The sequence below is a fragment of the Arvicanthis niloticus genome, chromosome 3, assembly GCF_011762505.2.
Source record: "Arvicanthis niloticus isolate mArvNil1 chromosome 3, mArvNil1.pat.X, whole genome shotgun sequence".
Lineage (NCBI taxonomy): Eukaryota > Metazoa > Chordata > Mammalia > Rodentia > Muridae > Arvicanthis > Arvicanthis niloticus.
Window position 1 is genome coordinate 101,503,533 of NC_047660.1, and position 27,055 is coordinate 101,530,587.

The following is a 27,055-nucleotide window of genomic DNA, read 5'->3' on the forward strand; positions in this document are numbered from 1 at the left end:
TACCTTTGCTTGCCAGCCAGTCTGTTAGAAGTTGCTTTGGGTTACTCTGCTGGCCTCAAAAAGGAGTTAGTGTCTCTTACAGAGTCCAGCATTGTTGAAGAAGAAGAAGAAGAAGAAGAAGAAGAAGAAGAAGAAGAAGAAGAAGAAGAAGAAGAAGAAGAAGAAGAAGAAGAAGAAGAAGAAGAAGAAAGAGGGGGAGGGGGAGGAGGAGAGGGATGGGGAGGGGGAGGAGAGTGGGAGGGGAGAAAGAGAGAGAGAGAAGGAAGGAAGGAAGGAAGGAAGGAAACAAAGAAACAAACAAAGAAACAAAGAAACAAAGAAAGGGGTTCTGAAAAATGGAGTTGGGGAGGTTTATTGCTTTTGTTTTCCCAGACATAGTCTTATTCTTTAGAACAAACTGGTTTCAGATTTGTCATCCTCCTGCTTCAGCCTCCTGAATGCTGGAATTAAAGGAGTATGCCTTTTCACCTGGCTTGAAGGTGGAGGGTTTTTAGAACAAGTCCAAGAGTATTTGTCTTTTTTCTCCAATTCTTCCACAGCTCTCTCAGCACCTCCAAAGAAAGCTCTGGACAGAAGAATTGGACCAAGTTTGTTCTCTGCAAGAAAAGGGATGACACCTGTGAGTTGAAGCCCCCCTAGCCCTACCCACCCCACAAGCCTCCATAGCCCTACCCACAGCATCCTATGAGTGAGACACAGCCTTCACAGCCCTACCCACAGCATGCCTCCAGAGCCCTACCCATGGCAAACAGCATCCTGTAAGAGTGTCGCTGGCTGTCTCTCCGTCTCTCAGTTCAACTTCAGGTGTATCAACACCTCAGCTTCCTTCTCTGTGAAGCAGGAGGCTTTGTGTGGACAGCTTTCTATCACAGTGACAGACTGCCAAGAAAATCCACTACCAGAGAAAAGATTTGGTTTGGCTCATGGCTTAAGGCATTAGTCCCATGTCAAGATACCATGGGTCACATCACAGAGCAGAGAACCAGTGCAGATATGAACAAGAGAAAGACAGTCCCAATGACCTGCTTCCTCCTCCTCCCAGACCCCACCCAATAGCTCATTCTGCTATGAATCAACTGTCCTCGTGATCCACATCACTTCTCTGGACAGGAGTCTTGATCTGTCAGCCTTCAACAGTCCTCGTGGCTCACTCGTCTTTCAAGAGCATCATCAGCTGGGGGCCTAGCCTTCAACACAGGAGTCACTTCACATCCAAAGCATGGCAGTGTTTGTGGGAAGACTGAGTAAAAACTGCACAATGTGCCTTATTGCCTTGATCAGAACTATTAACTATTAGCTCTATAGAGCTTTACCTAGAGCATTCAGCACATCTGCCTGCTGGCTCTGTAGTACCACTCTGATACCTCCGCTACACTTCTGGTCAGCTGCACACCTCAGGCTTCCTAACCAGAAATAGGGGGCATGGGGGTATCTGGGTTCCAGAAAAGAGACAAGGAGCAAGAAGCAAACTTGTCACTTTGGGTTCAAGTCTTTGAAGAGTTTTCTGCCTTCTGTATCCTGTTTTACCTCTTCCATCTAGATGAAAAAGGATTATAAGCTCAAAGGTCTTGAGAACCAAAGATAGGAGAAGGCAGGTTCCCAAGAAATAGCACCAACTGTATACAGAGCACCTGTGCTGCTTGGCTGACACAAACCTAGACACTATCTAGGAAGTGGTCATTTTAACCATGGGATTGGTTAAAATGCTCCATGGGATTGCCTGTAGGGAAGTGTGTGAGGGTGCTGTTCTGATTAATGACAGATGGGGGAGGGCACAGCTAACTATGGGTGTTCCCACCCATGAGTAGGTAGGTGATGCTGTGAGAAACTGGACTGAGCAATCCAGTGAGCAGCACTCCTCCGTGGCCTCTGCTTCAGTTAAACTCTTTCCTCCACAAGCTACTTTTGGTCATGGTGTTTTTCCACAGCAATGAGAATCAAGCTAAGACACCTTCCTTGAACAGTTCTTTATGCCATTATCCATCTGAAGCCTATGTGCTCCTGAAGCCTGCACTGACTAATCATCACAGCTTACAGAGAACCAGGATTTACATTTCAAATATTCCTGCTCCCAGGGTGTCAAGGTGGTAAGGTGGTCTAAGGCACCAGCTCTGGTGTGGGTGCAGCCACTATACTCAATGCAACAAGCCCTAGGCTCAGTGAGAGACCCTCTCTCTAAGATAGTAAAGTGGAGAGTTACTGAACAAAACACCTGGCATTTACCTTTGGCCTCTATGTGCAAATGTACACCACACACACACACACACACACACACACACACACAATTATGTTAACCTCTGATGCTCATACTCCTTCACACAAAGATGCATGAATACTCAGAAACACATATGAACTGATACTCATCAATTAAACCCCTCCTGCACGCTGGCAATACTCCAGTGACATGTAAGGTAGGTTCAAATTGTCTTCAAACCAGTGATCCGAGACAATCATTTTAAAATGGCAGAGAGGAATTAAGAATCACTACCTACCCCAAACCAATCTGAAAACAAATCTAAGCTTTAGTGTATTCCTGGTGGTAACAAATTAAGACCACAGCTCGCTTTTTGAGAGAGAGAGAGAGAGAGAGAGAGAGAGAGAGAGAGAGAGAGAGAGAGAGGCTTTAAATGTTCTTTTAGCACCCAGGAATGAACTCCTGAAATTTCATAACCGTCAGTCTGTAGGAAGTCATTATCTGAAGCTGTAAGCAGCTCCGCGGTGCTATTTTAATTATGCATCACAGGGAAGCTGTGATTGTGTCCTCGCCAGTATTTTATTAGAATGTCATTCAATTGAATTACATCCTGCAGGAGAGATTAGCATGGATTTTCACATGGATGTGTGAAACTGTCGCTGTGCCCAGGCCAACTTTTAAAAGTTGTGTGCTAATGAGAGAGAAATGGGAAGAGAAGCTTGAGAATCTCAGCCCAGGAATCCAGCAGCTGCTTCCCCCATTTCCTCTGGCATTCTGCTACAGTTGCAGAAGATACAAGTTAACCACAGCCTGCAGGAGGCAGCAGTCACATCAGGCAAGGAGTCTGGGCATTTTAGACAGGGAGAGAGGTGTGGGAGTCCACCATGTGTGGGGGTGACAGGGAGGCAGATGCATCAGCAGTTCAAGGCTATCCTGGGCCACACTGCAAACCCAGACTGTAGGATTATGGAGTAAGACTCTGTCTCACTATTGGAATAAGGCTGCTATGAACTTAGTGGAGCATGTAACCTTGTGGGATGGTGGAGCATTTTTTTTTGGGGGGGGTATAAATCCAGGAGTGGTATAGCTGGGTCTTCAAGTAGAACTATTTCCAATTTCCTGAGAAACCTCCAGATTGATTTCCAAACTGGTCGTACCAGCTTGCAATCCCACCAGCAATGGAGGAGTGTTCCTCTTTCTCCACATCCTTGCCAGCATCTGCTGTCACTTGAGTTTTTGATCTGTTTCAGAGACAAACATCAAGCATGAAGAACAGCAGCACATTTCATTTTTTAAACCTTTCTTAAAAGAAAAGTTGGCATTTAGGTCATATTGTAATATTAAAGTTTGCCCAAGGAATGGTGGGAAAGCTAGGCTCAACTGACTATCAGGCCAGCAGAACAAAGTTCCAGGTTTCCTGGGATGACACAAGTACCCTAGTCTTTTTGTTTTGTATTTTTTTCATTTTGTTTTATCATGATAGCTTCTAGACAGTGCAAGATGCATCTCCTTTGTTGTCTTCTCTTCTCTCCTCCCTATCCCACTCCTGCTCCATGTCTCCTGTCTCCTCCTCTCCCTCCTTCCCCTCTTGTCCCTCTTTCTTCCAATCAGTTGTCTCCTTGGTCAAGTGAAAATAAGAGCATGTGACAAAAATGGAAAGACATGGAAGAGATATATCCCCAAACCCCACCCTCCTTACATACTATCTCATGTTCGAAAATGACACTGTCCCCGCTGCGTGCTGCTTTGCTGGTGGTGGGCGCCAGCTTTAGCAGGTGCATTTACTAACTTCCTCTGTCTTACAGAAGTTGTCAGTAGCCTTTAAGTATTAAATATCAACATTAACATTAAAATATTAAAAATCTCCCTGTACCCATAAGCATGTGGGAAACATGGTCGCCCAAATCCTCGAGAAGGTGGGGGAAGGGAGCAGGGGTTGATTGTGAGCTAAATGCATCCTATATGTATATGAAATTACCAAAGAATTGAAAATGAGTGGAGACCGAAGTTAAAGGAAGAAAACTAAAACTGTTTCAGGATATTTCAACCAAGTCAACTCCCTCCTTACATTACTGAGTAACTAGGTGGCCATCTGGTCTGGTCTGGTCCTGCCTTGGAGATTGTACTACAGAGCCACAAGACACCCTCAAGCACAATCTAGCCTGTACTCTCCAGCACAGGGATGGGGGAGGGGTGTTGGGCCAAGGAAAGAGAAATGTGACCTTGGAGGAGAAGCCAGAGTGTTCTAGGTAACAGGGCAGGGTCTCAGATTAAATCAGACCTGGACATCAAAAGTCTCCAGTGCCAGTGTAGGTAATACAGGCGTTCAGGGGCAGTGGTATTTATGCAAATTTGGCGATGCCTCCCAGAGTGTCCCTTGCTGGCTGTTTTCGAATTCTCAGTGTCACTTCCAAATTCCCCCCTGCCCCTGAATGCCTGTTGCCCCTTCTTTGGCACCAAAGACTTTCTTGGAGCCCCGCCCCCTCAAAAAAAAAATCCCTTTCCTTCTGATCCTTGTTCCAAAGACCCCGGAGCCCTTCCTCTAGGTTCTTATAATCCGCGTCCTCCCACAGCCTAGCTGGGAACCAAGAACTGTAAGGGAGCTGCGGCTCCCTCCCCTCCTCTCCACACCCACTTTCCTACCCCTCTACGGATCTCCACCTTTCCCGTCTGTCTGAACTCCTAGACACCCCAACGCCTTCCCCTTGGCCCTGGCTCTAGATACTCAGTTGGTCTCTTCTGGCCTGATTGAGACCCCGAGCCCTCCCTCCGCGCCAGCCAGGGCAGCTCCCACCCCTGGCCCAGTCGGCGCCGCCCGCGGCCCGCCCTTCCTGTGCAGGGTCACCCAAGGACAGCGGGCTCCCCTCCTCCTGGCAGAGGCGGATGCCAAGGTCTGGCCTCCGCCACACTCTCCTTCCCAGACCCTGAGCTGTGGGGAACTTCCCGCACCGACCCACGAGAAGCCCCGCGGTGGAAACCACTGCCAACGCCTCCAGAAGACTCCAGGGATGTCCCAGATCACCTCAGCCCTGCCAGTCCCCCCTGGGCACTGGCGACCCTGCGACTCTGCAGCCCCACCACTGTCCAGCAGCCTACAGCACACCACTACCCTGCTGCAACATTGCAGCGATGCAGCCCCTGTAAACAGGGCTGGCTTGACAAGAGTGAATGCTGCCTGATCTCCTAGTCCAAAGGACCTCATAGCCAGTCATAACTCAACCAATACCCTCCAGTCCCACCTCATTCACCTACCAGATCTCAGAGCAGAGCCGCAAGGCTGGTTCTATTTTGTACTACTTTATATAAGTAGACTCTAGAGTGTACTAATTGTTGTTTTTTGTTGTTGTTTGTTTGTTTGTTTTTAAGACAGTCTCACTGAGCTCAGGCTGTTATCTAACTCTGTAAGTCTTTGAACTCAGTGCCTATGTGCTGAGCTTGACCTGGGATGGCATTTCAGGTCGGCTTGCTAACTTCCTGTCAGGGACTGTCATGGTGGTTGCCAGTGGTTGAAGATGTCTGATTCTTATGCTCTAATGCATTTCGCATCGCAGGACAGCTTCCAGCTTCCTAGCTTAAACTGAGGTGCTGGAGTCCATAATCTACTGCACTTTTTGATTCACACTTCACCATCTCTGTGGATTGGACACCTTGGACCGAAATTTCTGGGTGGCAGAAAAGCTATGCTCAGCTTCCATGAACAGCCAAGGAGACAAAAAAAAAACAAAAAACAAAACAAAAAAAAAAGCGCTATGGTTTATCTGTCATGCTCAAGTGAGAGGACTCCAGTGGACCCACCCCACCCCCCACCCCACTCCCCACCCCCCACCCCCCACCCCACCCCCCACCCCGACCCCCAACTCCCTGGCCTTTGTGGAGAGCTTTGCATGCTGGGAAGAGACCAGGGACACCACAGCTAAGCTCTTCTGGAAGGAGTTCCATTAGAGTTCTTACCAGCAGATACCTGGGCCAGCTGCAACAGAAACTGTTTTAAACCAATAGAGGAGGGCTTTTGAAATGGACTGGACTGGTCAGAGAACTGGAAGGTAACTGCTGAATGCATGCCTTAAGACAAGCAGCTGTTGCAGACAAAGTCGCTATAACAATGTCTCTCTCCTGACATTTTTCTCCCATGTTACTAAGGCCTAGACCTGGAGGTGGGGGGATTCCAAAATCTTCAGTTTTTCAAGTTCGATGTGAGATTACAGGAGCAGGAAAGTCCCAGGAAAGCCCCGTAGAAGCACCATCTCTGCTGACCTGGAGGAGCACTGTCTCCAGGGACCTCTGGCCTCTACATTATCCTCTGTCAGTATAATTAGAGCTCATCATAATTATGTCTGTTCCCCCCAAACCTTGCCAATAACTTCATCATTTGAACGTGTTCTTAGAGTTCACTGATGAGGACGCCTGCCCTAAGAGAAAGCACTGGGATACCCAAAGCCAAAGGACCAGTTAGGGAAGATCAAAGGGATGTTTGGACTGCTCTCCAGGTCCTGAGACTAAAACTGCAGTTTCATGGCACCTCCTGCAGAGGGCGTAAATAACTTCGGCTGACACCCACCCACCCCCAAGAAAGAGAAGCACAGTGTGACCCAAAGCCAGAGAGTAATTAGGAGAAGTCAGATGCAAGTGCAGAATTGTATAACTTTGAAACCTGGCATCTCAGATCAAGTTTTCCTGAGAAAAGACCCTATGATTAAGATTCCTGTGGGCTGGGCAAGGTGATAATCATGGCTTCTGTGAGGCTGAGACTAGAGGATTATGGGTTTGAAGCTAGTTTTGAGTATATAGCAAGTTTGACTAATGTGAGCTAAATATAAAGACACCATCGCAAAATAAAGTAATTAATTACAGAAAACCTATGCAGGAGGCAGGAAGAAAATGGACAAGAATGTATGTGCTGGCACTGGAGACTGGTTTAGTTTTTTCTACAAAGAATATGAATGATCATAGTTAATCTCATTTTTGAAGCACTGGGGAAATTTTCAAACCCCCTCTAGGTCATCTCAGGCAGGTCCCTGGAGAAAGTAGAATCGATGTGTCCCTAGCAGCCAACACACAAGATCCAGCAGCACCTAGGTTACTAGAGGTCAGTTAGTTCACCTGGTATAGCTAAGTTGGCCAGGACCTTCCACTCCAGAACACTACAATTTCCCTCCTGACAATGACCCTCAAACTTATCTGGGACTCTTTTAAGTACAGGAAGAGTCACCTGCAGGGCTAGTAAGAGCCCAGATGCCTTGGCCCTGCCCCAGTGCTGGTAGTACAGTTGGCTTACCTTGTTCATCTGGGGAGAGCCTTGGAGATGCTGTCCAACAGCATCATTTCAGAGCATTTTCCCTGTTCCCACTGACTACACTTGTGTATCTGTATCAGCTCTCTCATTTTCATAAGGTTGTCTATGCAGCATGTCACCATGACTCTGTACTGAAAGACATGTAAGAACCTGTGCAAAGTAACTTGCATGTGCACATCTTCATAGTTTATCTCTTGGTGACCCCAAGGGGTCTATCCCACCAAAATGAAGATTAGAAACTCCTAATATTTAAAGAAAAAAATAGAGGCAGACTATCGTAGCATGTGTTTTCACCCACTAGACACCCCAGTTCTGACTCATATGTGTGCTCCAACCCTATCCTGCTGAACAGCCAAGAGCCTTACATGTCACACCTATTCACAGGAGCTGTTCTGAGCCTACTCTTTCTAACTAGTATTTGAAATCTATCCAACTGGCAGTGTGAAGAATATGGGAACCTCAAAGGCTAAGGCAGACCCCTCCAAGACAGAGTTGTCAAGCCTTTATTACACATTGGTGCCTCTCTTCCCCCTGCCCCTGGAAAATTCACACCAGGGTATAACTGACAAAGCGATTGGTGTTGTGGCATGTTGATCACACACCTATTGCATATAGGACCATGCTGAGGTTTTCATGTTTTTCTTCATACTCAAAATAATCCATAGCAGTATTTTTTATCCTTGGAGAAGAAAAATGACTTTTAGATCTGGGTATGCTGGTACCCACCTTTAATCTCAGCACTGGGGAAGCCAGGCAGGAGGATCTTGAGTTTAAGGCTGTCCGACATAGCTTGACCTTGACATAAGTTAACTGACAGCTAACCTGTCAATACTTAACCCTAAAAGTCTCAGCTGTTTGTAACCAGATAGGCCAAAGAATGCTCTTGTGTTATTGCAGTTCACAAATGCTTACATCTCAGTATAGCCGCATAATCTCACAAATAATAAAGACTCCAAACTCTGGTTTTGTAGATGGTACCAATACACAGCATCTTGTACTACAGATGGTATCCACCTATACCATCTCTGGCTCTGTAGATGGTAGTAGCTACCTGTATGCAACCTGTGGCTCTCTAGAGAGTACTCACCTGTAGGCTCTAGGACTGTAGATGATATCTATCTGTAGGGTCAGCAGAATAAAGCTGTTACTGAAAAGTGTTGTTTCTAATTTATTTAAATACAACAATGACAAACTGTTACATGGTAAGATAAGGGATATATTCATAATAAAATGGTTTTCCAAAGTGGAAAAAAAAGAAGTAATTTACCAAAATGAATGCATTGTTTACCCCCCCTTTTACATATTTTTTTAATGTCTTGTTTAAAGCTAAGACACCTGTGGTCTTATAACTGCCCCTTCATGCAATATGTCTAAATCCAGGTCTCAGTACAGCAAGAAAATCCAGCTACACTGAGATTGAATTCAACTAGGAGCAAGAGAAAAATAGAAACTAATCACTTCTTAATAATGGGAAAAGTTTCTGTTGTTTGGGGATTTTATCTTCTCTCACTTGAAATTCTTTCTTCTTTTTTTTAAAGAATTATTTTATGTATGTGAGCATACTGTCACTATCTTCAGACACACCAGAAGAGGACATCAGACTCTATTGTAGATGGTTGTGAGCCACCATGTGGCTGCTTGGAATTGAACTCAGGACCTCTGGAAGACCAATCACTGCTAACTGCTGAGCCATCTCTCCAACCCTCAACTGAAATTCTTGAAATTTAAGAATGAAGGCTGTCTTCCATGAAACTTTAAATCCTTCTACTTTGTGGCTAGTCCTGGGCACCACACAGTCCCCAGATCTTCCCAGATGGATGTGTTAGCTCTGGTTGTATAGAAATGTCCCAACCAGTAGGAAGAAGAAAAAAAATGGAACTAAGGAACAAAGCATAACAGAACATCCCAGGAGTAGCCATGTAACCTATTTATGCCCAATGCCCCAAAGAAGATGCAAGTAATGTTGAGAAATGTAGTCTTCATTGTAGACTGACATTTGTTCAGCCAGAAAGTCTATGTTGTAGTTTGAATATGAATCTTCTAGGACACACTCATATGCTAAGAAATTGTTGGCTGTCTAGAGGATTTGGATACTAAGATATGGGACCTAGCTGTAGGAAGAAATTCTCTGGCAGTGGGTCCCTGTCTACCACCCCTCCTACTTTTCATCTACAGTGAACTAGAAACTCCCTCTGCCTTGTTTTTCTGTTCTTCTCAAAGTCCCTGAATTGAACCCTCCAAGACTGTGTCTGTGCTTCTGCCAGGTGTTTTGTCACTGTGACAAGCAGGACCAACTTCCCAATCTGCCCTTTGTTGCAAGTGAATTGATTTTTCAGTCATTTGGTTTAACTTTGCTACTTTGCTTGAATTTCTGAAGATGATGGTGGAAGGCAAGAATCCATATTGACTGCCTACAAGGGGGGGGGGGGGAGAACTGTGAGCTTCCTTTGGTGGAAGTGGGAGTGTGTGTTAGCTACTTTTCTGTAGTGATGATACCATAACCAAAGGCAACCTGTGGAAGAGGTCATTTTGGATTTCAGTTCCAGAGGTGTAACAGTCAGCATAGTGGGAGGAGTGGCAGCGAGCAGCAGATATAGTGGCAGGAGCAAGAGACTGAGAGGTCATGTCTTCTAAAGCAAACACAGAGTAGAGAAAGTGAAGTAGAAGTGGTGTGAGTGTATGGGCCAGACCAAGTGATACACCTCCTCCAGCAAGGCCCCACCTCAGAAACTTCTCAAAACAGCTCTACTAACTGGGACCAAGGATTCAAATACCTAAGCCTATAAGGGACATTTCTTATTCAAATAACCACATGCCATTGACTGCTTCCATTGGCTTATAACCATCTCATAATGCAAAATGCATTTAAGACAAGTTTAAACACCCACAGTCGTTTTCTGTCCCAGTTTCAACACTGTTTAAAAGTCCCAACTCTCACTGTGTGATGGTGGCATATACTTTTAATCTCAGCACTTGGGAGTCAAAGGCAGGTAGATCTCTGTGAGTTCAAGGCCAGCCTGGTCTATAGAGTGAGTTCTCTTTCTCAAAAAAACCAAAAAAAAGAAAAAAACAAATGTCCCAAGTCTCTTCTGAGGCAAAAGATAATCTCTTACCTGTAGCCCCTTGTAAAATCAAAACACAAATCATATACTTTGAACATATATATATTATACAAAATATATTACCATTTTAAAATAGAGGAATGGGGGCATAGTAAAGAAACACTGGGTCATAGCAAGACCAAAATCCAGCAGAATAAACAGCAAATCCTGTAGCTCTGTGACTGTGGTTCAGTACTTTAATGGGTAGATAGCTCTGACCCACAGCTTTGCTGCCTACAGCACGTATCGCTTTCTTGGTCTGGTTCCATTCCTATTGGGCAGATGTCTCATGGTTTTGGCATCTCAAACATCATAGAGTCTCCACTGAAACCCAGGATTCACCTTTATAGCTTCACACAATGGCTGCCCATAGCCTTACATAACATTACAAGGTAATATTCCCTGGCATCAGTGGCTTCCTGAAACCCAAGAGGAAGAATCCACAGCGCCCCCATTTTAGCATCATTCTTGTCTCTACATCAGTACCACACAGATGACACTGACAAGTGTGGCTGCCAGTTGAGATGGATCCTCACATACTCTGACCACATTAGCAAAGGTTTCTAGATGTTAGAGTTCTACCAGAAAAAAAGTTCACTTCCAAAAGCTAGGCACTTGTCCGGATGGGCACCCTTCCCTCTGTTGCGGTACAGAGAAGAAGGACTCTCAGTATCGGCTGATCTTGATGGTTACTACCTCTCTTTCAGCACATATGTTGCCAATAACATTAAGCTTTCTAGTGTTGTCTTTTTCTCCAAACTGTACATTGTATTTCTTTCTGTTCCATGTCTTCCTTCTCATTGTAGACCTGCATGGTGGAGATCAATGATAACCAAGCCACAAAAGGCAACATTATGAATTTTTGACAGTTCTCCACCATGGAGATTAGTTCATTAGTTTTTAATTGAGTCTCATGCAAGTTTTCAGAACACTGGCAGAAAACTGCCAGATTCTTGCCCAAGATATTATCTGAATGGCTTCTAGATTAGTTGTTGAATCCTTGATGCCCTCTGAAACCTTTTGAGCTGGGCCTCTGCAGCCAGCTTTGCTCTCACTACTACTGTTTGCCAGGCTTCTATTAGAAAGGCTTTGCATTTAGCATTCAACTAATTTTCTAGTCCAAAGTCTTCCACATTCCTCCCAAATACAACATGGTCGAGTTTGTCTGAGCTACAGTTTTATTTCTGTAAAGAGATACTATGGCCACAGTATCTTATGAAGGAATTCTTATGAAGGAAACTATTTAGTTGGGGCATTTAGTTCATAATTGTCATGGCAGGAAAACAGGGCAACAGGGAAATTGTGCAGGCAGACATGGTGCTGGAAAAGTAGCTGAGAATTCTATAGCTTGATCCACAGGCAGCACAAGGAGACTGTGGGCCTCACTTGGCACAGCTCAAGCATACAAGACCTCAAAGCCTGCTCCTATAATGACATATTTCCTCCAACAAGGCCACACCTACTTCAGCAAGGCCACACCTCCTAATAGTGCCATACCCTATGGCCCAATCATTCACACAGGAATCTATGGGCACAGGATTTCCACATTCCTTTCAGCACAGGTTCTTTGCAGTATCAGTCCAGTCAATGGTACCAACTTCTGTGTTAGTTACTTTCCCATTGCGGTGATGAAATGCCACCAGAATGTACAGAAGAAAGAGTTTATTCTAGCTTACAGTTTTAGAAGGGAGAGGAGCCCATCATGGAGGGGAGGCATGGCAGCAGGAGCAGGAATTGAGAAAGCAAATCCTTTGCTGCAATCAAGATGCAGAGACAGAGCAAACTGGAAATGGAGTGAAGCTGAAAGCCTTCAGAGCTCACCTCCAGTGATGTGACTACTTCCTCCAGCAAGGCATACCTTCTGAACCTTTCCACACAGGGCCACTAGCTGGTCACCAAGCATTCAAATGCATGAGGCTGAAGGGGGTGCTTCTTATGTGAACTGCCACAGAGTACACAACAGGTCGTTTGAAATAATGCAGTTTGACTGCTGTTTTCTCAGATGTATATAGCGCTGTGAGAGGGGTGTCAAAAGACACTTTTGATTCTAATGCCAGTTTTCTTTAAATGAATTGAATTAACATAAAGGTACTGTGATTGTTTCCATTTCATTTCAGATAGGTTGCCTGATTTCACTGACTGATAGGATTCCTAAGTGCAGGCGTGAACTAGGATTCTATTTCCATTAGTAAATAGCTAATTGTATTAAGGACTTCTTAAATATTCTTAACAGATGACTTCAAGTACACAGTTTTATATTGCCATTGATTGAATCATCAGTCATGTTTCCAACTAAATTAATTTTAGAAATCAAGATTCCTTGGGGATATCTTTCTTCCTCCAATTCAGGCAATACACGGACTTGCTATGCAGCATACCATAGTCTGTGAAATTCCAGTGATGGGCATTGGGCAGGAGACTCGTGAATGCAAAGTCAGCCTGGACTGCACATTGAGAGTCTGTTCCGAAAGCAGCTTTGGGGATATGAGTTCAACTTGCTTGTTCAGGCTTGGGCATAGATTAGAAACGTGACTCACTCTATTTAACCCATTGCCCAAAGATTTCAATAAGGCGGATGACTGTCTCTCACAGCTCATAATAGCGCACTTAAATTCTGATCTACAAATACGCTGCCAGCCGTGTGCTTTTTGAGGACTTTAGATTGAAAACCTGCAGCTGTGTTTGTGCAGTAATTTAGAAGCCCTATTACATATGCAAGGGACTGGGTTCCATGACTCAATCACAATTCATTCATTTTGCTTTTTTTTTTTTTTGTACCAAAGAAATAAAATCTGAAAACTATATGGCGTTACATCCAGCTCTTTAAAAACAAATCACAAAATGAAGAGATTGAAAATGATAGTCCCCCAAAACTCACAAATCTTTTTAATTTCCCATTAGATAAAGTTCATGGCCAAAATTCCAGATATTTGTTTTTATGTATGATATTTAGCAAGTGTTAATTAACAATGTATGTGAGCATCATAAAAGAAATTAGAATTGGAAGTATGTGTCTTACTTTGAGGACCTTGGATTTTAGTAGAAAATGGTTAGAAATAGTGTGTGTGTGTGTGTGTGTGTGTGTGTGTGTGAGAGAGAGAGAGAGAGCATTGCATGAGTGTTCACGTGAGTGTGTAAGAGTGTTCGTGTTAGTATGTGTGTCTGTGTATGTGTGGTGTGAGTGTTCATGTGAGTGTGAACATGTGTGTTTGTGGTATGTGTGTATGCCTGTGTGTGAGTGTGTATATATGAGGTATGTGTGTGAGTGTGTGTATGTGCAATGGGTGTGAGATGTGTGTGTCTGTGTGCATATGTGTATGTGTGTGATCAGATGTGTATACATGCTATAGAGGTCCTCACGACGGATTAGACTAAGCTTGTTTACAGATATAAAGAAAGTTCGGAGCATTTATCCTTGGGGTGCCCACACCTGCATAACCATATTATGATCTTCAGAACAACAATTTCTGAAGTATTTACTTACTCCAAGTTCTACAGTGACCCAAGAAAAAGTATTTTCAGTTGATTGTCATATCCATGAGCCCCATTATGAAGGCTGTGTAAGGACTGGCAGTTGTAAACTTGGACTGTTCTCATTGGGCTTAATGGTGACCTCAAATTTAAATAAAAACTGCCAAACTACATTTGAGTGTTCTTACAGACCTGGGCTTTTCCCATACTATTTTTGCCGTGTGTGTGTGTGTGTGTGTGTGTGTGTGTGTGTGTGTGTGTGTGTGGTGTGACGGGAGTCACATCAACTTGTAAGGAGACTTATTTACTCTGAACCAGTCACACACATTTTTAAAGGTGCTGTGCAAGCAGAACTTTTGTGATTAAACTGGTAGATAACATGGATCTTTCCAATTTACTCCTGAGCTGCATCTCAGATGTGTGCTGACAGAAATGTGAGGCTTCTGCCTGAAATAACTGCTTCTGAGCTGAGTTTTCAAGAATGTACATGGATTCAGTGCATGCAACTTACAGCTCTCGTGACTGATCCTAAACACTTTCCACTCTGTCATCTTCTGTGAGCTTTGGAGAGCCCAATATCCTTCTCCTGGTTCCAAATCTTTCAATACTCTCTCAGATCTTAGCCTCTCCCTCAGAAAACAAATATAGAAGTAGTGATATTACTGAACTGTCTGGGTATGGATTAATCTTAGTCCAGATGTGTCCAACCTTTTGATGATATGACATAATGTTGTAGTCTACAAATCTGTTGGAACACATGCATAGCTATCCTGGAATGCATGCAGCTGTGGGATGCAACTTGGATGATTTGCACTTGCACTTTGAGGTGATTTGAACAATGTCCGGAATATAAAATATTCCCCGTGATCCTAGTTAGCATTATTTCTGTGGCACATGACTGAAGGCAGTTCTAATTTAACTGGATTTGTAACCTTGAACAGCCAGATTCAATTTCTTTGGATCTCCTGCGGTAAGATGGAAGAGTAGGTCTAAGGAGCCAGTGCTTCTGAGATTTCAGTGCGTCTGGGATTCCTGGGGATGCTGTAAATGAAGGTTCTAGCTCAGCAGGGGATTCCCTGGGGATGCTGCTAAATGTAGGTTCTAGCTTAGCAGGTGTTAGGGGAAAGCCTGGGACTCTGCAGGCAGCAAATATTCAGCATAAGACTGGTGCTGCAATAATGCAGCAATGCAGGGAAAGACTGATGCTCAGGAGTGCATGGGTGGCTGCTGAGAAGGTGGTAAAGGGAGATGTTTTCAGATTCGGCCTCCTGACAGAGACAGTTTTACAAAGTAGAGGTAAGGAGGCAATAGAGATACCTCTCAGCTTTTTCTTTTCAATTCTGGAAAGTAACCTGCCATGACCTGTAAGTAGGATGTATAGGGTGTGTCTATGTGCATGTATAAGACTCTGTGTTTACATGTCTGTGTGTTGTGCGTGTGCGTATCTGTGTGATTGTTTACAGGACATAGGTCATTGTTACCACTCTGCAAGTTCAAAACTGACCTTAACCAAGCTGCTTTCCAGCCTCACTATTCCACACAAATCACAAGATTTGTGTGGAATACCAGTACTTTGGGATTCTAATGATAATGACCCGATGTGATGCCTTCCATGCTTAGCGCAACAACCGAGCTCACAATGTGATCGATACGCAGGTGAGGTCATCTGTTGGAGTTCTCATTGTTGCCATCATCATTCAGTTAGGTGCAGAGGAAGGCTGGGCATTACAACCCAGGTCAATCTCAGCACCCACACAGAGCAGCAGGTTCCATACTCCAGTGTGCACCAGAATCTGCTGGAGGTTCGTTATACACACACCTGGGCTTTGCCCCATAGATACCAGCTCTGTAAATATGTACATATATCTCATTACCATTCCTCATGGCTGTTAAGATATAGCAAGTCCATAATACTTCATCAACATAGATGCCTAAACATGAGCTGAACAAGCTCAAAAACAAGTATACATGTCAACTTGGGTAAGAAAAGACTGTGGCCTCAGCCCTACACAGAGAGCTGCAGGCAATTAAGGAATGCTGAAAGCATGGGAAAGAGTCTTCCCCAGTGAAGATAAATCAAATTGTTATTCAATACCAAGTTGCCAGCCCTGAAAATATACATATAAGTAACATATTACTTAGAGTGAATTTTATTTAGGAATATACACCTACTTATGTACACACACACACACACACACACACACACACACACATAACAACAAGAAATGAATAAAGAGGCTATAAACTTGAAAGAGAACAAGAGAAGGTCTGAGGATAGAAAAGGAAGTGGAGCAATGATGTAATTACATTATAAGCTCAAAAATAAAGGAAACTCTATAAAAACAACAACAAAAGAAATCTGGCGGCCATACTGAAGAGTGAATAGGAAGACTGGGATGTAGGTTGTGGTAGACACGGAGGCCATTGCAAGCTAAACTTCATTGGCCCCTGGAGGTCTGCTCTAAGACTGTGGCATGCAGCCCAGCATAGGTACATGATTGCCTTGGCAGTTCTGCTCTCTGTTGCCAAGACAGAGGCAGGTTGACTCCAAGGCCCATCCATCAGCTTTCACCCCTGCCCAAGATCTTTCAACACGTTCTTAGATTGCTGCTTAGATGAACAAAGGTGAGTGGGGAGAAGATGACCCAACTTGATAGGAACTATAGATCCACAATAGTGTGGGGACCCATGCAGAAACTACAGAACTACTTGTGGGCTCAGCTACATGGTCTCAGGTGTACTTATGTTCTACAAGAGGAAAGCCAGCATATCATTGGCACCCAGCTACTACGCCCTATGCTGTAGGAAGATCCCACCACCACTCAGCTGTCACTCACATTGCAGGGCTACTGTATTCATTTCCAAGCAGTAACTTAGGAAAACATTGTGATATGTGAAAAAGGAAAATGGCATAGCACTACATATTAAATTTGAATAGATTGATTGTTCAATTAAATATGGTATGCTCAATGTTAGTCTTACACACACACACACACACACACACACACACACACACGTCTTTGTATACAAAGCATTCCTGTTATAAACCTGGTGGTTCATTTGCTGTTGCAATGGTTTTAACTTGAAAACGTTTTAAAGGGATCTCTCTCTCTCTCTCTCTCTCTCTCTCTCTCTCTCTCTCTCTCTCTCTCTCCTTTCCTGCTTTCTTCCACATCTTCTTTCCTTCCTTGTGTGGTGGGAACCCATATGGCAATGTATTCATTGCTTTGAAGAGCTGTCTGATTGACACTAACTTGCCACAGCCATGAGTCTGTTCCACCAAGGCTGGGCTAGAACCACCTGTGGTCCTGGTGACCTGGACTCATTCACTAACTGTATTTCTGAGGTAAACATTATTCTCACTAAGCATGGGTCAAGCTCTGTCAATTATCACTCAGATGGCCCGCATTATAGTCCTTTATGTACTCAGACTTCCCAAGACGGACCATAATGGTATGGACACACTACTTGTTGGCACGTTCAACCTGAGAAAACCACCACTCTTCAAGTCCTTTCAAACTGATTAGATGTTTTGGCTGCTGGTGTTTTCTAGAGGTGATAAACTGTTTACCATCCAATGTTCCCTTGGGGATAAATAGAAAGCCATTGTGGATGAGGTAGAAGAAGCCAGAGAATCACAAATTTAAATACACTGGCTGAGTTCAGATGTCTTTAACAGGGAAGAGGCTACACCACCTTGAGAGTGATGTATTCTTGGGGCGCCATGTGTGGCATGAGTTATCGATGTGTTTTTGCTTCACTGTTTTGTGTAAATTGCCATGTAATAGCACTGTAAGTGTGTAAGTGACTCCTGGTAAGTGTGCATCTTTTTCTTTACAAAAACATCTTGTTTCACTCATACCTATGGGTCACTTTCTGAGATGTTTATGACCTCAGATAGTATGCTTTCAAACTTAGTTTTCCCTTCTTTTTGTGGAAACATTGGGATAGTGTTCAATTAGACCCTTTCCAGATATAACTGGATAAAAATAATGTGTATATATTTCTGCATCCTGTCTTTTCACCATGCCAAAGAATGTCTGTCAGCGGTCCGTTTAGTCTAGACCAAACTGGTCTGAAATGCATGTGGATCCTTCAGCCTCACCTTCCCAAATGCTAAATATACTTTATAAAGCCTTTCTATCTCGTTTCACTCAAATTTCTATAAAGAGAAAGATGAATTTACTTTATCAATGTTAATCTTCCCAAATTGTCCCCTGGTTCCCTACACTGCAGAAATGATTGTTGTGTGGATAGATTAAGGCTTCGCTGTCAAGCCTGTATGGCTGTCAACAATCCTATATAGCCAGGGTGCCCACCTTGCCACACTGCACTGTACACAGGTGTGTTCTACGTTCTCTGGCTTAGCCTCAGCCTATTTATTGCTACATTGTATTATAGTGAAGATGAACATCAATCTGTCAGGATGGGACAACAGTTTTCCTCCAGACCACATCACAACTCCTCCTACACCCACCTGCACAAACCTCAGATGCCCTCTGTGAGTGTTACAGTGAAATTCTTTGCTGGGACCAGATGCAATCAGAAGCCTCTTGGAAGATTCCGCTTAATTCTATGAAGGAGTGGAAAGGGCTGCCATGTTTTGGGAATGGTGTCTTCTCCACATCTTGTTATCTGGAATGTAGCTTTCTCTTGCAGCTATGTTGGGAGCCAGTGAAAACAGTCAGGGTTGGACCTGTGGGAAGTGACTGGGTCATTAAGAGGAATTAATGCTTTTGACATTGTCAGAGAGAGGGGTACGGAGGGGGTGCAGACATGCCTCCGACTTCTCTGGATTTCTGTCTCGTGTGCTCACTCCGACATGTACTTCCTCCTTGGTGACGTCATGTGCCAAAGGCCTCACCAGATCTTAACCACTATAAGCAAATAAACCTCTTGTCTCTGGGAAGTACTCATCCTGGACACTTCCTCAGGTAGCTTTTACCTTTGCTGTTTTTCAACATTTTCAAATACCATGATGTTTCTCCCCTTAAATACAACTTTGCTGTGGGCCTGGTACTGGGCACCATTACCCGACTGTGAGGACAGGCTCCCTGTGGCCCTGAATGAGGCAGAGTTATTTCCACCCTTACACCCAGGTGAAGTACCTGGAGAAGCTGAAGAATAGCCCTGAGTCATGTGATGATTTAGACACAGATGATGAGTGCAAAGCTTAGCCAGCCCATGGCCTGCATGCACCACTGTGACATTCTCTGCTCTAAATCTGTGCACTATGGAAACTCAGGCCTGCTTCCACTCGCTCTGGATGTGAGCCCCCCAATTGTGTTCTTTCTGGTTCTCCTAAAATATATTCTACAGCTGTTTGTAGATGCTCAGTGTCTAGGGCTTTACACAGTGAGGATGCAGCTGGTTTTATTGTAAAAGACAGGGATCGCATAGGAAAGTAGATTTCAGAAAATCCCACATTGCCCTCAATGGAGAATTCCATCCAAACTGCTGAAAGCAAGTAAAATTGAATTTATGAGTGTCATTCCTGATACGGCTCACTCAGGGATTTTAAGGATTTGAGCATAGCTGGTAATCATACGAATCGTATTATCCTTGTTGTTATAGCTGGAGGATTGGCTTGATCGGGGAAAATGAGTAAGACCTGCTTCATTCCCTTCCGAAACAGAAAGGATGTTTCTCCTGAATATTTAAAAAGTATTTCCATTTTGTATTTTGTTTTAGTCTACTTCCCATTGTTGTAGCAAAATACCAGAGGCTGAGTTACTTGCACAAAAAAAAATGATGCTTGTTTAGCTCAGAATTTTGGAGGTGATCTGGTCTCCGGGAGGTCCCTTTGGGTTTATCACATGGTTTGGGATTTGGGAGAAACCACACAGGGAAACAGAAGCTAGAAAGTGTGTCAGGGCAATCTTGCATATATATCTCAGAAGTGAGTTAACTCCTTTGAAGATGATGCCCCAAAGACCTGAGAGCTTCCAAAAGAATCCATTACCAATACTGCCAATTGTTTAGTTCTTCATACACTGTCTTCCAACTAGCCAAAAACGAAGGTTTCGTTTTAAAATGTCTTGTTTTTCTTACCTTACTTTCTCACTCACTCTTTACTTGATGTACCTTAATCAACCAGAACCTTCTTGTTAATTTTTTTAATTCTTTGTCAGTTCAATACCTGTAGATGATGTATTTTGGTAGTTTTCACTGTTTCCCTCTTGTATCCCTTGCCTCTGCACCTTCATTCCAATAAATTTTCCCACTGTCATGTCTTTTGTATTATGACCAGAGTTTAATTGAGACTGCTTGTGTGAATGTGGGGTTGTGGTGTTTGGTGTATGTGTATGTGTGGTTTGTGTGTGTGTGTGTGTCTGTGTGTGTGTGTTGGTATGTGTTGGTGTGTGTGTATGGGGGTGGGGGTATTTTCTGTAATATGGAAGCTGATCAGTGGCTACCCCAGTAATGGACCGACTGCCAATTTCTCCACAATGGTAGAGTGATGGAATTGTCTTAGCGCCTTCATTTTCACACAGGCTTTAAGTGTGTAGTTGGTTCCCTGCAGCTGCAGATGGACCTTGTAATTAATAGTAGTTTTAAATTTTGACTGGAGCATGTTTGTAATGCTAGACAATATTCTAGATAGACTTCATCTGATTTTGAATATTTTATTATGATAGCTTTAAGAATGAACTGAAACCAGCAGGTGTTATTTGAGCATCCTCTAGTTGCTCAATTATTCTGGATCCTCAAGAAGTATCATCAAAACAATTGTTATATATAATCACTAATCATTTATTCAAGTCTTGTATATTAAATAATACATATTATTATATATAATTACTGTATACTATTTATACTATGCTAATAGAATAACCCAGATTTGACATATGGCCAACAATTTTATGCCTAAGCATGTGCCAGAGAAAATATGAGTTCAAGCATCCATATAATTATTTAAGAACATAAACAGCTGACTTATTTGTAATAACTACAAACTGGAAAACACCAAAAACTCATCAACTTAAAATTAAATAGACAAATTGTGGTCTTGTTGTATGGTAGAATATGGAACAGAAATTTAATGTAGAATTTTCAAATCCACATAATTAAGTGGATATATCTTAAAATGTTACATTAAATGAAAGAAAGCAGATATAAGAAGTAACATACCTTCTGATAATATTTAAGTGAAGTTCAAGTTCTGATAAAACTAATCAGTAATCACAGAAGCCAACAGTGACCATCTCTAGAAGGGGCCAAGGATGGCAGAGAAGGAGAGATTCCCCATTTTGCTGGGATTGCATTCTCTGTTGTTCTGGCTGCTGATAATGCAGTGGCACGGAAATACAAACACTGAATCGAACAATATCATTGAGGTATTTTACCATGTGTCCACTTCAGATCACTAAACTCATGTCTCTGAAGTTTTGGAGCCTAATCTTTTACTTTCTCTAATCTGCCCTGACACACTAAAGTCCATCTATTTTCACTGTATTTGTGAAGAGATGATTTACACTTCGGTGGAGTTTGGCCTGGTTACAGTGTAAGGTAACACTATGTACCACAAAAGCAATCAATACACTTCAATGTCTCAGTAACTTTACACAAAAGAAGCTGGTTGGTCAATCATGGAACAGTACAGGTTGGGGAGACTGTTTTGTCTCCTCGTGGTGAGTGAGGGACCTTCCAGCCACAGCTTAGTAGTAGTAGTATCTTCTGCATCCAGCTGGGGTACAAAGGGTGAAAATGTGCATGGCAGTTCTCTAACTAGTCGCATGCATGTTTTTATGTTTTGTTTTGGTTACTGTTCTGTCACATGTCTAAGAGCTAGGGACATGTTTTAGTGATTTTCACTTTCTGCCCCACACGCCTGTGCCATGACTTCCTCCCCTGTGTACAAGTAGAAGGACTGACTCAGTATACATTCTGTGCTGGTGCCTAGGTCTGAGATTGAGTACATTACTTTGCGTTCCAGAATTAGCTTCCCCATCTGGAAAGTGGACTCTGTGGTACTGTTTTACTGTGTTTCTAAGAAATCTTAAAAAGATCTGTGAGGTACTTAGGCTAGAACCTGGAGCATGCATTTAATAAACATGAACTACTAATTACATTACATGCTCTATGCTATTCACAGTAACATGCAGTGTCTTCTGCACCTACATGTCCCTGGCTTCTACCAATATGTGTGTGTGTGTGTGTGTGTGTGTGTGTGTGCGTGCGTGCGTGCGTGTGTGTGTGTGTGTGTGTGTGTGTGTGTATTGTACATGACTCCTCCAAACCAAACAACAGCCATAATGGGAGTTCAGCTGTGTTCCTTGTAACAGCTTAGCCTGGCTAGGCTTCTTGACTGTTTACATCCTCTCACAGGGGTATGGGGAGATTCACAAGACCTTTGCCTGAGATGTGGGTATAGAGGCACTCTTGATCACTTGTTGGAGGCAATGCTACTTTAATGGCCTCTTTGGGGAAGGGCTAGAGTATATTGGCCAGGGAAAACAAGATAGGGGTTCCCTCTGTGTGGCTATTGGAAATCCCTCATTCCTGATGGTAAAGACTTTTCAGGTGCTGCCTGTTGCAGGAGGAGAACCCATACCTTTGTAAGTAACCCCTCACCTATGCTTTGTAAGAAAATCCACTAAAGCCATTTGCTCCCCAGAGTGAATGTTGGTAGAATCAGGCTTCTGTTTCTGGTTGGGACCTTATGAGGAAAGAGAAGGGTAGATATTTATATTTCCCCAAAGGAAGGAATTTTATCTATAGGCTCCAGTCCTTCTCAAGGGTCAGCTCCATGAGTATGTGACCTGCACTGCTGTACTTGCATGGGGCTTAGTGGTTCTCAACCTGTGGGTAACAACCCACCTGGGAGGTTGAACATTAGATATTCTGCTTATCAGTTGTTTACATTAGTATCCATAATTTTAGCAAGATTACAGTTATGAAGTATAAATGAAATAATGTTATGGTTGGTGTCACTACAACATGGCCCCATGTAGCAAACATGTAACGAAGGGTCCCAGAATTAGAAAGGTTGTGAACCTAGGGCTTTGGAGGCTAACACTTAACTGAATACTCTGCTGTCATAAAATCGACTTCACTAATAATTTCATCTTTGAACTTGCATTTTATAATCTAATAGTACAAGGAGCCACATGCATGCACACAGGAAATAGAGAATGCAGGTCTCCCACAATTTTCCCTGGTCCTTCAAATGTAAAATGTTGGTGTTCTGAGAACATGGAATGCTCAGGACCCACCTGAGCAAATTTCAGAGATGGATGACGTACACAAGCTCCATTGAGATCTGAGGAAGACAGACACAGCCAATGGCCATGATCTCCATTCAACCAGAACTAGCTTTGAGCCTAGCTAACAGCAACTGAGGATGCCTCCATGCATTTCCTTACTTGCGATTACTTCCCAGAATTCACTAACTGATGGCCTGAAAGTGAAGATGCAGAAGGAAAGGGCCTTCCCGGTCTCTTTCACACAGCACTATGCCAAAGGTCCAGTGCTGGCACATAAAATGAGCACACATCAAGAAGTAACGTACAGAGAGGGTGCTTTGTTCTGTGTCCCCACTGCTCCAGCATGACAAGGCACATGTTCATATATGAGCTGCAATGGCTTCACAGTGCAATGCTACAGGTGAGTTAAAACCTCATAAACTGGATCGATAAAGACATGGCAAAACACATGAATTGTAAACTGTGCAATGACGATTTAAACCGTTTCTTTGTCCTTGCTTAGAATATTAAAAAAAAACACATAAAAATGCCATGACAGTCCCAAAGACATAATGCAGAAAGCAGGACATACATAATTTTGTACCACGCTGACAATTTTTCCTGACTTCATTTCTCACATTTGGGACTAGCAAATAATACTGCACCCAGCTCTGACTTCCAGCAACAGGTCATTCACTCAGCTGCCTTCTGAAGCCAGTCTTACTGGACCCTTCCTCTCCTGGGCTCCTTTTGTTCTCCTGCTTTATCTGACCTGGCAGTTTATAGTCAGCCATCCCCTTTTTGAGGTCCCCATCTGTAGAGTCAATCAAGCCCCGAGGCTGAAGGTATTCCGGAAACCCTGCCTGTGTACTCAGCATGCTCAGACCTCCTTCCCTTAATGTTAATCCTTTAATACAGCACAATACCTATTTGCATAGCATTTAATCTAGAGGTGAGACACAGGGCAGAGAGGGTAAGTGTTGGTTACATGCAAACACTATGCCATTTTACATATGGAACTGGGCCACCTGCAGATCCCAACAGCTGTGGAGGGACACCCGGGATGGCACCCCAGGGACACTAAAAGATGACTTTGTGTCTTTCTCACTACCACCACCGGTTTTGAAACTGTCATCTTCCCTAAGTGTTCTGTCATGAAAGTCTAGGGGCCACTTAACAATTTTAGCAGCTGCGATGGGCCAGAATGCCTGGGGCTTTCACATAGGGAACATAAAGATTTAGACTCTCCAGGGCTAGGTCATGGGGCCGAGCAGCAGGCTCCAAAGAAGGCTGTTGGGTTAATCAGATGATTTAATGTTCCACCTCCTCAGGAAATCTATACACAGCTCCGTAAACCTTCAAGAACTTCCTCTGTCTGAGCTCTTTGAGGCTAGCCCCACTCCACACCTGATTGCCCATGGCACTCCTTGTCATAACCACCATCTTTGATATCTGGTCAATTCTAATCTGTGCTTTATTTCTCCCACTGGATTCTGATTCAGGGGCACAGTAGGCAGGAAAAAAGCATAGTTAGGCAAGCAAGACATTCACATCAAGATAAAAATGCAAGCAGTGTTCACAAATGCAGGAATTAAGAGAGAATATTTTTAAAACTCAACAAGAACACACAATAGCTCTTCACAACATACTGCATTTTACCATGTTAAATAAAGATACATGGCTGGCTGCACTGTGACCCAAGTCCACTCCTGTTGGACTTCATGTTTCACACTCTTTCTTGCCCAGTAGTTCTGCAGGATGCAAATAGATGGCCTGCTTCCTTGACTGAAATCATCAGTTTGAGATCCATAGACGGCTCAGGAGGATGCTGCCTGTGGACTGTGATTCTAGGTTCCGAAAATAATCAACTGTGCACCACAAGTCAGCAACGATGGGACCTGGGACCCTGTGCTTCCAGGTTACAATATCTTTTACCTTCCTGAGAGTTCCCATGACACTGAGAATTCCTGTGTTGCCTCGTTGTGTAACAGACTCTTACGGTAACCCCTTACTACCACTCACCCAGCTCGGCTCTCTCAATAGCCGTTCAAATGGAATCCTACCAGATTTCCTTGTTTGAGCATTGCGATTATATAACACTGTCACAGCCAGTCTTGTAAACTGTTGTGTCATGAGACTTGTTTAATACTTTAACCGATTCTTGTTTCAGCACTTTCCAGGCAAAATGAAATCAGACAAAACAGTCTGAATAAAGTTTTGTTGTTGTTGTTATAATTCATTTTTAGTATGTGTCTTTCTTGAGAACGAATTTAAGAAAAACAAAGTTCAGAGCTAAAACGTCCCGGGACTCCAGGCTTCTCAGGGGTCTCTTGAATTCCCCCTGCTAACCTTATTTCAGAGCTGTTCACCACAAGGCTTGGCCCCCTATAAGACCTGGGCCCAGCCTGGCTTTTCCTCGCAGCCACCAGGGGGCTGTCTGGTTAGGAACTGAGAAGCTTTTCTCCAAACCAACCAAAACATCCCAAGGCAGCTTTGGAGCAAAGCCCAGGAACTCGCCTGCAAAACAACCCTCGCTCTAGAGCCGGCAAGTTCTTAGTGAGGCTTCATTCCGGGTGAGGAATAAAACACGGATTTCTTGCAAAGAATTCAAAGGGAAACCGAGTCTGTGCTGGCCGCTGGGAAAGGCAACGTCCTAACCCCAAAGCTGCTGTCTGCAGCAGCTTTCTCTCCTCAGCCCTGCAGAAAGCTTCGGATTCGCCACAGTTGTTAGTGCTGTGACTGGAGGTGTGTTGGCCTTTCTCCCTTCTCCTTCCCTGTGGACTGCCCAAGTAACGCCAGGGAAAAAAACCTTATCACCCGTGGGAAATCTAGTAAAACTCTTTAACATAATCTAGACATCATTCCCTACGTTAAGATAGCCAGGCTCAGTATACCCTACCGTGTTACACGAGTATACTGAAGAAAGGGAATTTCAAGGTGTTTTTTTAACAGTGTTCATAAGAACATAATTGTTTTCGTTCCTTAATCAAAGTAGTTTTGTCGCAACTGTAACTTCCCACTGGCTGCGTGTTCTGTGAGCACTCTGCATTTTTCTAATAAAACCTACCTCCTGAGAGGCGCAGCTGGGAGCCGGCCTGGGTCATCTGGAGCAGCACACAGTCGCCCGCTGTGTTTTCTCCCAACATGAGTGCTTGACCTTCGGAGCTTGAGGTACGGACATTTCGGCGCGGTATACTTGCAAGGACAGAACCCTTCCAGGGTGGAGATTGTTTTTGTTTTCCGGTTTTATATTTATATTTCTAGGACAGAGGCGAAATAACGAGGTGTCCCTTTAAATCCAACTTGTGGAACCAACCCCGAACACAGTGAGGTGTGTGAGGGGGCCACTTCTCATTTAGGGCAAGCAAGGCAATGTCCATTGGTGTGGGGGGGGGGGGGGTCCAGAGCGGCCAGAGCCACAGGAGGATCTGAGCGCCCCGTGGTCCCACGCGCACCACAAGTGGTTTGGGGGCGAAAGGAGGAGCGCAGTGACACCTGTCGCGCCTGTAGGGCGACTCGGAGCGTTGTGCTCCTGGAGATCCCCTCTATCTCCTGTCATTCATACCCCCACCCCACCCCACCCCCAGTCACACTCCTGACTCTTCAACTACAGGAATGATGGCTCAACTAGAACCTCTGCTCTCCTGCAGTTGGGTGGGTGGACGCGCGGCCACCAGACCCGCAGCTATGTGACCTCGGAGAGGGTGGCGCACAAGGCGCCGTTACCGCGAGGTCGTAGCGGGGGACACTTGCACCTAGGCGGCAGGTGCGCAGGGCACCCAAGTGGTGGGTTGCGGGGTGCACATCCGGG

General features: G+C 44.0%; 1 protein-coding gene and 1 long non-coding RNA gene across 10 annotated transcripts in view; one reads left to right on the forward strand and one right to left on the reverse strand.

Annotated features, from left to right (window-relative positions):
* Positions 1 to 252: 252 nt before the first annotated feature.
* On the reverse strand, positions 253 to 27,009 carry LOC143441785 (uncharacterized). Of its 5 annotated transcripts, none has more exons than XR_013109465.1 (4): positions 26,879 to 27,009; positions 26,312 to 26,504; positions 18,537 to 18,755; positions 253 to 596 (listed from the first exon to the last, which is right to left on the reverse strand). It is a non-coding gene; the product is annotated as an uncharacterized LOC143441785 (long non-coding RNA). The 5 variants fall into 5 exon arrangements; XR_013109464.1 differs by lacking the exon at positions 26,879 to 27,009 and adding an exon at positions 740 to 830 and having other exon boundaries at positions 26,312 to 26,448; XR_013109462.1 differs by lacking the exon at positions 26,879 to 27,009 and adding an exon at positions 740 to 895 and having other exon boundaries at positions 26,312 to 26,448.
* Positions 25,757 to 27,055, forward strand: part of Thrb (thyroid hormone receptor beta) — a 327,549-nt gene continuing 326,250 nt past the window's right edge. For 3 of the 5 annotated variants that reach the window (XM_076931598.1, XM_076931603.1, XM_076931594.1), the window contains exon 1: positions 26,276 to 26,415. The gene's annotated coding sequence lies outside the window, so the exon portion shown is untranslated. Of the gene's footprint in view, positions 25,990 to 26,275; positions 26,416 to 27,055 lie in introns of those variants that run through there. The other 2 variants (XM_076931599.1, XM_076931596.1) reach the window with 1 other exon arrangement.